Genomic DNA, 17,343 nt, shown 5'->3' with positions numbered 1-17,343 from the left:
ATTTTTCTAATTTAATGGAAAACAGTTTGATATATATATATATATATATATATATATATATATTAGAAATTAGAATGCTTCTATAATTTTCCAGTCTAAGTCTTTTTGTCTACTACAGCTGGTTAAATTCTATTTCCACATGTGTGATAACATTCAATACTTAATTTAAAAAATCTCACCCTCCTGTCTCCATGGGCAGAGTGTGTACCTGTCCATTTCTTGACTTCGGATTTAATCATATGAGTTATTCTGAGCAATGTGATGTTAGTAGGCATGATGGGAATAGATTCTCCAAATGTGTGTGTGAGCAGTCAGTACACTCTCTTTTGGGACTTTCACTGTGGAGAAGAGTTCCCTTCAGGTAGCCATTGCCTCTTCAACATAAGCCTCAAAATTAAAAGTCAGAGTAGACCAGACCACAAGTTGCAACCAAAAGGAGGCCAGAGCTAACTTGTAGCTGACCCACAGATACATGAAAAAGAAAATCTAAGTGTTAGTTGCCACTGAAATTTGATGATTGTTTATTAAGCAAGCATTAATAGAGAACATTCCTTTTGCTAAGTAGAGAGCCTTGAGATAATCAATTCTATAGAGGAAAAATAAATTAGTGATAAGGCATAGAAATGAGGATGAGAAGATAGAATTAAACATTTAAATAAGGAAGTCAGAAATGGCTGCATAATAATGATAATATTGCAAGCTGTTGAGGAAATGAGCCATGTATATACCTGTGGGGACAGAATTTCCAGCCAGAAGAATGGTAGGAACAAAAATTCTGAAGCTAGAATGTGCCAACCATATTTAAGTGACAGCCAAGAGGTAAGTAGAGCAGGGAGACACATCTAAAGGCCTTAGATTCACTCTAAATTATATAGGATATCACTGGGGGATTTTTTAAAGTATTTGTGGAATGAAATATGAGATTTATATTTTAAAATAATTGCACTGTCTGCTTTGTTGAGAACTGAGTGAAGGATGGAAAGCTAAAGCATCAGTAACCAGGCTGGTTAGGAAGCTATAGAAATAGTTCAGAAGACAGTTAAAGATCGCCTAAACCAGTAGAGCAAAGGTGTTCCATATCAGAAATATTCAACCTCTGGATATTTTGAAGGCACAGCTTTAAATATTTGCTCATTAATTTTGATGTGAAGTATAAAAAAAATTGGGAGTAGCAATAATAATTCTAAGCTGACTGGAAAAAAAAAAAAAACAAAAAACTGTAAAGTGAAGCTGCTACTCATCAAAATAGGAAAGGCAATGCAGGGAGCATTGACAGCAGAAATCACCAGAAAACACTTAACTTAGCATGCATTGAAGTGATATGTTTGCAACAAGATATTGAGTGGAGAACTTTATTGATGCCCTGCAAAACAGTGCTGGAAACCACAGTAATAAACAGTGCATTCTAGACCCTGATGCCAGGAAAGACAGGGCAGGAGGAGAAGGGGGTGACAGAGGTGAGATGACTGGAAGGCACCATCAACTCAATGGCCATGAGTTTGAGCAAACTCAGGGAGATAGAAAAGGACAGTGAAGCCTGGTATGCTTCAGTCCACGGGGTCACAAAGAGTTGGACATGACTGAGCAACTGAGCAACAACAAGATGCTCCATACTTTTAAAAAGTTAATTCATAAATAAAGTCAGACACCACTTTCCAGGGCTTATATACCAGACCAAAAACCTCTTTCTCCGTGAATGCCCTTTTTCCTACTGCCATGCTCCTAAACTCCATTCCACGCCTCACTAGGATGTCTGATCAAAATAAAATAAAGACAAGGAGGAAAGAGGGAAAATCTGGGTTGCTACTGGTGAGTAAATTGATTTTATAAATAAAATAATTTTACTCTCCTTGCCAATTTGGAACAAAAGTAGCATTCTTTCCTCTCAAAGCAGAGTGATAAGAATTTACAGGTAGGGATTCACATTTAAAGACACAGACACTGGACCTTCTTGCAAGGTAGGAGACTGGTGTCTCATTTTCCTACTAGAAGCTTACTGGGCCATTGAATGTCATGATCTCCCTTGTGTTATTATAATAACAAAATAAGCTCTTTGCATAACTTGACACATGTACTGGATTTGGTGTTTAGTGATTCTTTTTAAGAAAGTGTGGCTTGACAGAAGCTTAAGCAGAGGAACAGTAAGACTCCATGGTAAGATTCTTATTCTTAAGAATTTTTTCTACCAGGAATAAAGTAATGAGAAGCACTCAGTGGTTCCTTTGGCTCCATGTTTGAACATGAAAATTAGAGATGGACATAGGATTAAGGGTCAGCTGTACCAGGAAAAGTGGCATGATACCCAAAGATAGTTTACAATGGACCATTGTTGGAGTGATGTTGAGACAAAGTTTGATCCTTTGTTAGAGGGTTCCTCACAGAAAGCAGGAACTAGGATAAAGCTGACATATCTCCCAGAAATTTATGAACGTTGTGGTCTGAGGCCACTAGGAGGAGACATAAACAAAGCTTGCCAAATTCACCAAAGCAAAGATAAACAGAATGAATGAAGTTACCTGCCTGCTCTATTGTTCTTCCTAAGTGTCCATCTGTCAAGCTCAGAATAGTAAGAAATTTCAAAAAAAGAGAGGATGACTATGTAAGAATCAGACCATGATACCCTTCTTCTTCCTGGGCAGGGTGCTAGGGTAGGAGGAGAAATAGGAGTGGCCAATGCCACTCCAGCTACTATATGAAATTCCACTCCAACTACTATAAAAAACAACCCTGGATGTGCCTGAAGGATTACATAGCATTTAATCAGCAGTAAGATTGGCTTTCTAAACATTACTGTTAACATTTAATATAAGAGTAACCAATAACCTATGGAATCTTTCTGATATATTCTTATTGCTCAGAAAATAGAAACCTAATGATCACAGTTGAAATAATTAAGAAGATACTAGAATTTTAACAGGCTCCTTATGTCATACCTCTGTAAATCACATCTATATGTTAAATACAATAGATAAACATTTGTGCCATCTTGAGTAATATCACTTTTCCTAATAACTCTTTCTTTTCATCATTTCTATAACGTAGATGCAAAAGGAAAGATCAAAATGATGCCCTTTAACCCTTCAAAGGATACTTGTGTTGGAAGCTGGGTGTTCTCCTAAATTAATGGAAAATATACATTTAATGATAAACGCCCTCTGCTCTGAATTTATATAAATTCTGGTTGAGTTGGGGAAAAGGTTTTTCCTTGTTGAGGAAAAATATTTCAGATACTCCACCTTAATGGGAATGAGGAGCCAATGAATCAACATGTAACAATGAAGAATTTACTACAGAATCTTTAAGAACATATCACGTGACTCTCTATGGGTCTAAGATATGTATCTTTAAAAAGGAAGACAAGCATGCATAGATTGTAGGCAATTTTTGTCAGTGCATACCTCATGGTGTCAGTTTGATGTCAACTCTCAATTAGAAACACATAGTGATTATCTTTCATTTTTAAAATTATTATTATTTTCTTTTTTTAAATCTCAGTTTTATTTATTTATTTTGCTTTATAATATTGTATTGGTTTTGCCATACATTGACTTGAATCTGCCATGGGTGTACATGTGGTCCCTATCCTGAACCCCCCTCCCACCTCCCTTCCCATCCCATCCCTCTGGGTCATCAGTGTGTACCAGCCCCGAGCGCCCTGTATCATCCATCGAACCTGGACTGGCAATTCGTTTCAAATGTGATAAATTTATATGTTTCAGTGCCATTCTCCCATATCATCCTGCCCTCACCCCCTCCCACAGAGTCCAAAAGACTCTTCTATACATCTGTGTCTCTCTGTTGTCTCACTTACAGGGTTATTGTTACCACCTTTCTAAATACCATACATATGCGTTAGTATACTGTATTGGTGTTTTTCTTTCTGGCTTACTTCACGCTGTATAATAGGCTCCAGTTTCATCCACCTCATTAGAACTGATTCAAATGTATTCTTTTTAAGGGCTGAGTAATATTCTATTGTGTATATGTACCACAGCTTTCTTATCCATTCATCTGCTGATGGACATCTAGGTTGCTTCCATGTCCTGGCTATTATAAACAGTCCTGCGATGAACATTGGGGTACACGTGTCTCTTTCAATTCTGGTTTCCTTGGTGTGTATGCCCAGCAGTGGGATTGCTGGGTCATATGGACACCTTATCTTTGACAAAGGAGGCAAGAATATACAATGGAGAAAAGACAATCTCTTTAACAAGTGGTGCTGGGAAAACTGGTCAACCACTTGTAAAAGAATGAAACTAGATCACTAACACCATATATGAAAATAAATTCAAAATGGATTAAAAATCTAAACATAAAACCAGAAACTATAAAACTCCTAGAGGAAAACATACGCAAAACACTCTCTGATATAAACCACAGCAGTATCCTCTATGACCCACCTCCCAGAATATTGGAAATAAAAGCAAAAATAAACAAATGGGACCTAATTAAAATTAAAACCTTCTGCACAACAAAGGAAACTATAAGCAATGTGAAAAGACAGCCTTCAGAATGGGAGAAAATAATAGCAAATGAAGCAATGGACAAAGAATTAATTTCAAAAATATATAAGCAACTCCTGTAGCTGAATTCCAGAAAAATAAATGACCCAAACAAAAAGTGTGCCAAAGAACTAAACAGACATTTCTCCAAAAAAGACATACAGATGGCTAACAAACATATGAAAAGATGCTCAACATCATTAATTATCAGATAAATGCAAATCAAAACCACAATGAGGTACCATTTCATGCCAGTCAGAATGGCTGTGATCCAAAAGTCTACAAGCAATAAATGCTGGAGAGGGTGTGGAGAAAAGGGAACCCTCTTACACTGTTGGTGGGAATGCAAACTAGTACAGCCACTATGGAGAACAGTGTAGAGATTCCCTAAAAAACTGGAAATCGTTTTTTTTTTTTTTAAAGTATAGTTGGTTTACAAGGATGTGTTAAGTTTCTGATGTACAGCAAAGTGATTCAGATATGTGTGTGTGTGTATAATTTTTCAGATTATTTTCCATTATAGCTTATAACAAGGTATTGAATATAATTCCTTGAGCTATAAAAAGAATGAAATAATGCCATTTGCAGCTATATGGATGGACCTAGAGACTATCATACTAAGTAGGACATAGAAAGAAAAATATATCATATATGTGAAAATCTAAAAACAATTGATATACATTAACTTATTTACAAAACAGAAACAGACTCACAGACATAAAAACCAAACTTATGGGTCCCAAAGGGGAGAGAGGGGACAGGGATAAATTAGGAGCTTGGGTTGACAGATACATCCAGTCATTTTCTTTTCCTCTATAGCCTCACCTTTCTATTCTCTGATCTCTCTTTTTTATACATCCTTAAAGCCTTTATTTGTTCCTTTCAGACTCTTTCTTAGGAATGGTTAACTGTCAGATATTGTATCTTATACTGAACTATTAGTAATGTCCCAAGGCAATGGAAAACAGCAGTCCTTATAACAGAAACCTAACAGAAACCTGTAAAAGTAAAGGAAAAGACAAAAATAATCAGGAGTTTCAAAGTTTAGGCCTAGCCAACTTTAAATACTCCTTTGCTATACTTTTTGATTTGTTCTATGATAATCATATAATTTTAACTATTATTATCATTTATTATTCTGTAATACGTTGAGAAACTTCATCTACTTTCTTAAAAATATACAGCACATTGGTCTCTTATATTTTCTTCTTGTTTCTTGGTGCTTGACCCTGAGAAATTTCACCCCTAAATATTTAGAAACAAACTAGGAGATATAACTTGATCAACCAATGTTTAGTAGAGCTACAGACAGAGCTTTCAATATGCATGTTGCTGCAAAATGACAACTAAGGGCAAAGCACTGGCACTGCAAGAATTAGAGATCTCTCTCTCTCTCTCTCTCGAGATAAGCCTGGGGCCAATGAGCATACAACAGCCTCAATACATCTGGAAATATCAGGGGGCCTCTAGATCCCCAGATAACTCATTTGTAGTTAAAGCCAACTAACTGGATGCTTCAAAATTATCTACAGCAGTTGAGATTGTAGTTCAGATTGCACAGAAGTGGAAAAATAAATAACAACTTATTCAAACATAATTTGTTGGGTATAGGCAAATAAGCATTTCCCCCTGCCAGGTCAGTTTCAGTGACTGCATTGTAATAATGGTTTTATTTCAGAACTACAGATGACCCTTCCCAAGGTATAACTTTTCATGCCAGCTTTTCAACTGGTAGCAGTTCTGCTCACAAATGGACTGAGATTATTGCCAAGTCTGGCTAAAAAGAAGCATTAAGGAGCAATGATGTTATCAGTCTCTGCTTTCCCTGATTCTGTTCAGAAATAGCTATGAAATTTGTGCAACATGCCACACTGGCCAAGCTGTTTATGAGCCATCTCTAATTACGCCCAAGAGGTCTTTGTTGTTTTCCCCTAGTCCCTCCACTGGTGGTTTTGAAAATTAGTAAACATTCTGCTTTCATCCATTTGCTTGTTCAATTAATGTTAGCTGAGTTTCTATAGGGTACAAGGCATTCAGGCAGTTTACTAGTTATGGTCCAGTTGAATTCCCTGGTGGATCAGATGGTAAAGAATCTTCCTGCAATGCAGGAGACCTGGTTTGATCCCTGGGTCGGGAAGATCCCCTGGAGAAGGAAATGACAATTCACTCCAGTATTCTTGCCTGGAGAATTCCATGGACAGAGGAGCCTGGTGGGCTATAGTCCATGGGGTTGCAAAGAGTTGGACATGACTGAGCGACTAACACTTTCACTCACTTCATTTTCAGTTGAAACAAGCTACACAGTGATTTGAATAGAGGATTCCATGAGTGAAGCAAAGCAACTTAGCATGCAGGCAACCATAAGTTTGTTCTCTATGAGTCTCTTTCTGTTTTGTAGGTAAGTTCATTTGTATTATTTCTTTTTAGATTCCACATATAACGGATGTAGTAATATTTCTCCTTCTTGCTCTTGTTCAGTATTAAATTTCCTCTATTCAAATCACTGTGTAGTTTGTTTCAACTGAAAGTGAAGTGAGTGAAAATATAAGGTGCTCAGTCATGTCCGACTCTTTGTGACCCCATGGACTGTAGCCCAACAGGCTCCTCTGTTCATGTAATTTTCCAGGCAAGAATAATAGAATGGGCAGCCATCCCCTGCTCCAGGGGATCTTTCTGACATCTCTGAAGTCTCCTGCATTGGCAGGCAGGTTCTTTACCACTAGCGCCACTTGGGAATCCCCTAAACTTACGGTTATCAGGGAGGATTTCATGAGGAAGGAATTGTTAAAGAGTTTGAGATGGACATGTACACACTGCTATAATTAAAATGGATAACCAAAAAGGGCCTACTGCATTGAACTCTGCTGGGTGTTATGTGGCAGCCTGGATACATGTATATGTATGACTGAGTCCCTTCCCTGTCGCCTTAAACTATCACAATATTGTTAATTGGCTATACCACAATACAAAATTAAAAGTTAAAAAAAAAAATGTGCATAGGGCTGCAGGCCTTGATCTAAAAAAAAAGAGAAAGAACTGTTAACATTAATAGGGGATTAGGGTAATAATAATAAGTTGACTAAAAAGTAAAGACAGATTTAGAGAATGCAGGAACAGCAGATAAAATTCTATTTTGGCAAGTCTTCTAATAAAAGTATTTTGCACCATTGTCTTAAGCCAGGTAGCTATTTTGCAGATTTTTATACATATGGTGCCTATATGATATACTGAGACTCTCAGAAGCAGTCTTTGGAGTCATTCCATATAAAAATAGATGGATGGTTGAGTATCCCATATTTAAGGTTTCTATCCAAGAACTTCACTCATATCTTTACTTATTTGTTACTGGGCATTGCAGCTGGTGGAAAAAAAAAATTGAGTTTGTCATGAGGATTTATAATTGCCTAATTTCTTGCATGATGATATCTTTCATGGACTCACACCAAAACGTTGGATTGCTACAAAACAATGTGTGGCATAAGATGCTTTAGAAAACCATGGAGAAGTTTAGAATGTGATAGACTAAAAATCCAATACAAGGCTCCTACCATGTGGAAGATTTTCTATCGCCAGCCTCCTGCAATTTGGATAATGGTTTGCTGGCTCCTCTGATGCTTGGCAGCCAGCAGCATCTACTGTCATCTTTCACCAGGAACTCTTTCAGCGACTCTGGTAAAATATATCCCCCTGAGCTGCTTCTGTAGCAACTTACATTATGAACCAGCACCAGTTTCCATGGGTGTGGCACCATGGTGACTTCTCTGACTTCACCAGAGATGCTTTCCTATTTCTCCCATGTGTATGACACTGTTCACATTTTTAAGAAACTTTTTACCAGTTAGATTATGAATGGATGCTAAAATTTATTAATTTTTATTTTACATGTCAATATAATCACTTATTTTTCCTTTATTCTGTAATAATGTGGTGCATTAATTAATTGAATTAATTTCAAATGTTAATACTATAGCTATGGTAAAACTACTCTTTTACACAATATATTCTTATTTTGTACATGACTGGGTTCAACTCAATATTAATTTTAAGGATGTTTGTGACTACAATTATGAGGAAATTGATGGTATTTTCTTATTTTTCTCGGGTTTGGGAATTAGGTTTCTGCTGCTATCATACAACAGATTTTACCTCCTCTTATTTTGAAAGATTATTGTGTGGGATCTGTATGGTTTCTTTGTTATATGTTTTACAAAACCCTCCAGTAAGATCATTTCATATGGAACTTTCATTGTGAAAAGGTTTTGATTATGATTTCACTTTCTGTCATGCATAAGGCACTATCTGAATTTTTATTTCTGTTTTTGTTTTTGTCTTTAAAAATTGTCCATTTCACTTAACAAATGTATAAGTATATATTATGCTTCCCTTTTGATTTTTAATTCTTTGTGTGATGATATCTTTAAGCATATTTTAAAACAGAAAAAAATCTAATTACAAATGCTGTAAAGCTGACCTTTAGTCACAGTGACTGAAGGCTATTATGAATGAAAGGAACTTTCTACTTGTTCAGGTCAATGTCCTCTTCATGTTCTTTGTGATAAACATTTCAAGTAGGCATGAAGGTGACCATTAAAAGGACTGTAAATTAACAAATTTTAGTCACAGTTCCCCCTAAAATAAAGAGGCTCTTGACAGAGGGAACCATATATGTCTGTAGATAAAAGTGAACAGAATGTTGCTTCAGACTCAAAAATTAAAATATTTATCACCAGATGATTTTTCCTTTAGGATATTTCAGGTAGGAGATAACTGTTTTTGTAGCATCCTTTAATAGCAGCAGAAGTAAAGGACTGTGCACAATCTGTTTGTCTCCCTAGGAGAGTTGTTGCGCTATTATTAGCACTATCAAGGGAAACAAATTTTATGCTAGTGAATAAGTTGGCAACTTGAATCATCAGCTCCATTTTACAAAGTTACATTACAATGGAAAGTTATATAATAATACACTGAGCCTGTCTCTGTGAATAATTGGCTTCTTTACAAAGCTCCAGATGATAAATAAATACATTTAAGCACCATCAGCAATAAGTTATTATGTTTACAAAATTAAACTCTAATATACATAATAAATTACATGGTTTCCAAATTTTTGTCTTATCACCACATATAAACAGGTTTGACACTTTAGTCAAATGTCTTATTTAGGCTTTTTTTCCTCTTTTTTCTTTCTCTTTCTCTCTCTTTTTTTTTTTTTTTTTTTTTGGACAGGCCAAATTGACTGGGGGCTTCCCTGGTAGCTCAGCAGTAAAGCATCCATCTGCAATGCAAGAGATGCAGGAGACTGGGGTTTGATCCCTGAGTGGGAAGGATCCCCTGGAGAAGGGCATGGCAACCCACTCCAATATTCTTGCCTGGAGAATCCCATGGACAGAGTAGCCTGGTGGGCTACAGTGCATAGGATTGCAAAGAGTTGGGCCCCACTGAGCATGGACCACATGCGTGAAAATTGGCTGACAGAGTGGGGACTAGTTTAGTTTCCTAATCTTTCCTTACTGTGCATTTTCTAAAACGAGTATCTAACACTCATTTCTTTTTTCTCTTTAAACATCTCATATACTCCTTCTAATTTTTGTTTTGTATGCCCTCTGTGCTTCCCCAGTTTCCTTTTCTTACTTCTTCCTGAAACTCTCTCCGTATGGATGAGAAACTCTGTCTGGCTACAGACATTTTCTGCTCTAATCATTCTTATTCCTTAGATCTTACCTAAGTGTATAGATTTAAATCTCATATATGCAAAGATAACATCCAAATTAATGTTTTATCCTGAACTCTCTCATAAAGTGTGCTTGTGTGTGTGTGTATGCTCAGTCATGTTCAACTCTTTGCAACCCCATGGATTATACCCTGCCAAATTCCTCTATCCATAAAATTTTACAGGCAAGAATACTGGAGTATGTTGCAATTTCCTTTCCAGGGGAAGGAAGCCCGCTGAAATACCTCTGCTGCTGCTGCTAAGTCGCTTCAGTTGTGTCCAACTCTGTGCAACCCCATAGACAGCAGCCCACCAGGCTCCCCTGTCCCTGGGATTCTCCAGGCAAGAACATAGGAGTGGGTTGCTCTACTATATCCATAATTTGAAGTCTCATGGGCATCTCAAACTCACAATGTCAAACCTACAAATGATAAATTTCCTTTTCAGATCAGCCCATAGCTCAGTTTTTCACATCTTTGCCAAAGCACAAACATTAACATGATTTCTCAGGGGTAGAAGACTTGCAGTTTTCTTTCTCTAAATTCTTTCTCCATATCCCAGGACTAACCCATTAGCCAATCCTGAAACTCTGCCTTCAAAGTAATCATGAAACTTATGACTGCACCTCCTCCAACTTTGTGAGACTGTCCAAATTAATACTATTTTACCCATATTGTAGTTATCATCTAACTTGTTTTCCTATCTCTGTTCTTGCAATTTTTGTAATAATTGATAAAAGATAGTGTGTGCATTTGTGAGTATGAGATAGGAGTTTTGAAAATAAAAATACATTAATAAACCCATTATCAAATTACTATTATATCTATTGGGCAAAACTCACCTTACATTTTTCCTTCAGAGGTGATCATTATTCTGGAAATTATGTTTATTCTCCCACCAAAAACAAAGAGAAAACTAGATGAAATACATGAAACAGTAGTTTTTTAACACTGAATAGCAATCCATGCATAAGTGTGAACTCTGGGAGGAAGATGACAGTTGAGGTGAGCTTAGTGACTGCCCTGGTTTTTTCCATACAAATACATTCTGACTATGGTGCAAGGAGGAGGATTCCAGTGTGGTGGTGCTGTTGCAATAAGGAAACAGATCAGAGCTAAAACTGGCTGAGGGGGCTGGAAATTGTGAGACAGCGTTCCCCTACATTGGAAGCTACACGGGAAAAGAGCTCTCGAAACCTGCAGAATTCTTTTTCATATTTGCAAATTAATGAATAATGGATGCACAGCTTCATGACACATGGCAGAAAATTACCACTATAATAAAGCTACTCCAGATCTACTGCCCTAACATTAATCTAGGAATGGTTTACCTCTGCTGCTAAATTGTGATATATGTGTGTGCTCTATCTATTGAATGCCTCAGGTGATCAACAAGAATCTCCACTCACAACCTTGGCTGACTCACACTTATAGTATCTCCATGACCTGTTTGAGCTCTGGAAATTTTTTTAAGGTTACATCTCCTATCCAATATTTTTGGTTAATGATTTTGCATCTAAGATATTATATTTTCTTCTAAACATGAAAAAATATGCCTTCCACACTTTTATTTTTATTTTCCTCCCATTTGTAATATTTTATTTTCTGAGTTCAGCATTCTAGGTTGTCAGCTAGATATTATTTCACTTCATTTAAGTTATTTTTTTTTTGTTAAAATCTCTGTTATTTCTATTTGTCTATTGTTTTTAGGTAACTAATTCTTTGTTATTGTTGTTGTTCAGCCTGCTTTAAAGACCTTTTTCTTTCTTTGACATTCATAATATGCATGTGAATTTCTATTCATTTATCCTGCTGAAATTTTTTTTTACAAATTATTTATTTGGATTTGTAACTTTCATAAGTTCTAGTCATTATTTCTTTAAATATTATCTTTTCTCCATTTTTGGTTTTCTCTACATCTAAGCTGCAATCAATAATTGTTATAACATTTAATTTAATCCTCCATCATTAATCATTATTTAATGTTTTCTGTGTTTTACACATATTTTCAAGTTCACTAAATTTTTCAACACCTCTATAGTCTTTGTCCATCTTGGCCACTCTGTCCACTTTGGCCACCTGATGCGAAGAGCTGACTCATTTAAAAAGACCCTGATGCTGGGAAAGATTGAGGGAAGGAGGAGAAGGGGATGAGAGAGGATGAGATGGTTGGATGGCATCACCAACTGAATGGACATGAGTTTGGGTGGACTCCAGGAGTTCATGATGGACAGGGAGGCCTGGCATGCTGTGGTTCATGGGGTCGCAAAGAGTTGGACCTGACTGAGTGACTGAACTGAACTGATAGTCATTGTCAGGTTTTGCTTTGTTATAGTATTTATTATTATTTAATAATATATATCAAGGTATACATATATGTTTATACATATTTATTTGCACATATATGTGTGTATATAAAAAACATATAATATGTTCTATCATTTGGATAAAAGTTATATGAAGATATTATTTTTTTGCTCTAAGTTCTGCATCACACATTGCCACTTGCAGAGTATTTACTTCTTGATGAATGAATATGTATGTACTACTCTTTTAATATTTTTTGTTTTTAACTAAACAATGTACACACTCAAATATAGTTTTGTTAACTGATATAACTCCAAAATTATAATCCAGAAGGATATTCTATATTTCTTAATAATATTACTTATGATATGAAAATCTATAAATATCAATATCCTGATAGTGCTTAACTATAGTGATTCTATCCCTGGATCATAGAATGCTCCATTTTTGGGTCAAATGACTAAATGAATAAATACATGAATGGAACCAGCCATCTGAATTCTATGATAAGGGAGGGGCAATTATCAGAGAACAGGTCATGCTGATAAAATATCCAAATAAAAATGTTTTGGGGAACAAAAACTAAAATACTATTATCATTGGATTATAAGGTTGGTTCAGTTCAGTTCAGTCGCTCAGTCATGTCCTACTCTTTGCGACCCCATGGACTGCAGCATGCCAGGCCTCCCTGTCCATCACCAACTCCTGGAGTTTACTCAAATTCATGTCCATTGAGTTGGTGACGCCATCCAACCATCTCATCCTCTGTCATCCCCTTCTCCTCCCGCCTTCAATTTTTCCCAGCATCAGGGTCTTTTCAGATGAATCAGTTCTTTGCATCAGGAGGCTGCACTGCAGGTGGATTCTTTACCAACTGAGCTATCAGGGAAACATATATGGTTGGTAGTTATTTCAATTAATAAAAGTTTGCATAATTGAGTATTTTTAAAAATCATAAAGCATGACAAAAATGTAAGCATACACACACATGCTGATCTTATGTTGACTGCAGAGTTATATAGAAGAGTTCTAAATGCATATTTAAGAAAAAGAAATAGAATGGAAAAGAGGAAAATAGCCATTAATTAGGGAGACAATCCTATTAAAAACCCAGGAGTGCTCATGAGAACAGAAGTCATGCTATTCCTCAATGGTTATTATCTTAAGAGTCTTCCATAGGATGAACATTTTGATATTTAAAATGTAGTACAATAAAATTTTAGTTTATGTATACATTATATATTTGGGAATATACATATATTTGGATATATCACAGAGATGTTTACACAAAAGTAACTACAGTATGTTTTATTAGTGGCCAAAGAATTTTAAAGAGTGATTTTGACTATTCATTATTCATCAACCTGGGTTGCTAACTATTTGTATAACTTATCTTTTGGCTGTAGCAATATTTAATAGCAAATAGCATGGGAAATAAGTGACTTAAAGGCAAAACTATTCATTTTGTGTCCATGGGTATATGAATGAACTGTGTCTCTGCTTGACTCTGCTCGACTGTAGTGGGTTCAGTAAGATTTACCTCCAAAATGCAGCTTGACTCTAAATATGCTTAGATCTAAGCTCAAAGATACCTTGTCTGGGACATGAAATTCTCACAGCTGTGGACAAGGGCACAAGAGAAAGAAACAAAATGTTCGCTGCTCAGTCGTGTCCAACTCTGTGACCACGTGGACTGTAGTCCGCCAGTCTCCTCTGTCTATGGGATTCTCCAGGCAAGAATACTCGAGTGAATTGTTGCTTTGCAGGCAAATTCTTCACCATCTGAGCAACCTGCACTAACCAGTCCATGCAAGCACAGATAACGCTTCTGTTTGGATTTGCTTGTATGTCATATCCTCTAATATTGTTTTAGCCAAAGTGAATCACATAGCCAAATGCCACGTTCACAGGGTGGGAAAATAAAATATTCCCCTAAAAGGGGGTGAGGATGATTAATATTTTCTGAATAACAGCATAATATACCACATTATGTAAGTATGACTCCAAAGTTGGCCACATTTTCCTTGTGAAAAATACCTACAATGTTCAGATCATGTTGTTCATAGAAAAAATTAGGAAATGTTTTATTTCAAAAACACTTGTTTATGTTTTCCCCAAACTTAGGCTCTTTTGATTTCAGGATTCTAATAAGATTTTGAACAGCTTTTTATAACTTCTTTGCATTGCTCTAGCTTGTGACAAAGAATATTAAACAAGTTGTTTGTTAGAGATTTCAACACATACCACAGTTAGGTCTACTACTAATTAGCATTATAGAAGCAGAAGTGCTGAAGTTCCATAGAAGTGTTATTTATGGAGAATCTAAGTTTCTTGCCAGGGAACTTGTTTACTATTAACTGTTCTTTACAGGAAAAAAAAATATTGCTATAGCTATATTTAATGAGAAGCATAAATCACACCTAATGGACCATGACTCATATCCCCATCAATTTATGATGCTAAAATGGGGACTTAGGAATCTGTCTTTCTATAACTAGTTCAGATGGGGAGAATAGCTTTCATTTTTTAAAAAACTGCAGCAATGGAACATTATATGTCTTTGTTCTATTTGATTTATAAATACTGAAGTCATAAATACTGCTGATTAAAACTAGGGAATGAAAATAAAAAGATACGCAAGCATGTCAACCTAGAAAACCTATCTAGACAACAACAACAAAAAAAATAATTTTGAGGACAAGGAAAATGAGAGAATAAGAAGTATTAGAATTAATGTTGTAAGAAGTATGTGAATTAATGCTTTATTAATGGTATCAGCCTCCTATTTGCAGTTAGCTTGTGACAATGGGTCTTTGGGTTGTATACCAAAGACTAGACCAAGCAATTCCTAGAGTGTTAGGAGATCATTTTGATGCTTGCAGTCTTGAGATCTAAAATGTGTCTTTAGTTTAGAAGAAGAGTGCATTTGAAAACTAAACTGAGACTAAGTTTAGACTTTTCTATCACCATAACAATTAGAGGAATGATTAGCTATTCCAACACTTCACACAAAGCTAAGGTGTATGATGGGGGGCATCTCCTACTTCTTCATTCTCCTCCTTCCTTGCCTTACATGGCCATGATAACTCATCTCATACTGATAGTTACTTTGTGGATTTTTAGCTGTTACCATATGGATGGTACATGCCTACAAATTTTGTACGTATTTTACCTGTATTTCAGCATTGATTGTGAAAGTGTCGATTGAGTACCGGAAGTGACATTCCTTCCTATCATCATTCATATTTAGAGAAACTCATTCATAAATGAATAGACAATATGAAATCTGTGGGTGGGTAGAGGGGCTTCTCAAAGAGACCTGATTTTCTAATAAGTGACAAGACGTGAAGAGAGTGTGCATTGCTGCTGTCCCTTTCTCCTTCTTTCCTCTTGGAATGTAGACTTGGTTCCTGAGGATGAGTCCAACATATTGAAAATGTGATGAAACAAATATGGGGAGAAAAACACAAGATGTTCTAAGGATGTCAGCGATGAATGAGAGTCTCCACACTGATTAGATTGTTTAACTTTGCCAACATCAAACACTGCCTATGTCCAATTATATGTGGAAAACATAGACTCAATTTTTAAAGACATGATCTGTCAAGTTTCTAGATATGTATCAAAAGCACCTGTACACAGTATAGAATATTTATGTAGAACAAATGGTATACAGAATTTCAATTATAAACAATATCAAATTTTACTTTAAAAATTATACAGAGTTAGACCCCAAAACAGCAAATAAGAATGTTCATTACTGTACATCTCTATGGATACTTGGTGTATTCACTAACCCTCCCCCTGAAAGAGGCCACACTCCCCACTTCTCTCTACTAGGTGTCTGGAAGATGATTGGCAGCAGTACAATTTGATTTCGATTTTATTCCAAGAAATTGCATCTCTCTAAGGCATATGCATTTAGAGAAAAATAAACCTATTTTATCTGTATCTTTGATACCAAAAATAAAATATAATAATCCTTAATCACAAAAATACTTTTATTCTTAATGTACTCACTTAGGGCTTGAACTGAAAATTTGCCTAAAGACTTTGAGAATTATGAGAAGAGCATTAATATAACACCAAGGAGCAAACTATGTTTATAGCAATGACCACTCACAAAGAGAAATGGCTAATTATAAAAATTACATAAAATAATATAAAGTGTTATGAATTATAAAATATAGTCCTCAACTATGTGTGTGCAAACACATGCAGGAAGGGGAGTCGATACACATACACAAAAAAAAACTCCAAGAGAAAATCAGAACATGAAAGAGAAATGTATATTCATTAGAAAACAAAGGATTCCTCAACAATAAGAAGAATCACTTAATTAGAGTCATTAAAAGAAGGAGTTCTCTTAATACGGAAAAGCATGAATCTGGTTCTCTTTTCAAGACTTCTTATCATTTTTCTTCATTTAAACAACATTGGGATAAAAAGGGAAAAGGATAAAAGCAAATAAAAATATTGGTGTCTCATTTCATTTCACATGAAAACTTGTGTAATAAATCAATGGGCAGGTCAGGTAATTAGCAGTGCATTGTTTTCAATAAAACTGAAGATGACTTAATCTAGTTATCACTAGAGAACATTAAATTCTGATGTTAAATCAACTCAAGGGTTGTTTTGTTTGTTTGTTGACACAGAAATCAGAACAAGCTTAAAGTATTCAATGACTTTGCTATAGAAAAATTACTTACATGTATAATAATTGTATTTATGAAAAAGTTTCTCAGTGTTTACTCATTGCAGCATTTACAAATTATCATCCAAACACATGAACTGATGAGAATAATACAAAACTTTCATTTCATTA

The 17,343-nt window shown here is 35.6% G+C and overlaps 1 long non-coding RNA gene across 22 annotated transcripts in view; it reads right to left on the bottom strand.

The window, feature by feature from the left end:
• Positions 1–17,343, bottom strand: part of LOC147349191 (uncharacterized) — a 284,621-nt gene that overhangs the window by 90,712 nt on the left and 176,566 nt on the right. Inside the window, exon 6 of one of the 22 annotated variants that reach the window (XR_015149554.1) lies at positions 15,179–15,928. The exons of 16 other annotated variants lie outside the window; for them this stretch is intronic. This is a non-coding gene — a long non-coding RNA (uncharacterized LOC147349191). Of the gene's footprint in view, positions 1–15,178; positions 15,929–16,187; positions 16,939–17,343 lie in introns of those variants that run through there. 5 more of the 22 variants (XR_015149551.1, XR_015149552.1, XR_015149549.1 and 2 more) reach the window with 5 other exon arrangements.

The sequence above is a fragment of the Bos grunniens genome, chromosome 21 (assembly GCF_055505025.1).
Source record: "Bos grunniens cultivar Pamir isolate PY7600 chromosome 21, Bosgru_T2T1.0, whole genome shotgun sequence".
In the NCBI taxonomy this organism is placed as follows: domain Eukaryota; kingdom Metazoa; phylum Chordata; class Mammalia; order Artiodactyla; family Bovidae; genus Bos; species Bos grunniens.
The sequence above is the reverse complement of the archived record's forward strand: the minus strand, read 5'-3'. Positions and strand labels throughout refer to the sequence as shown.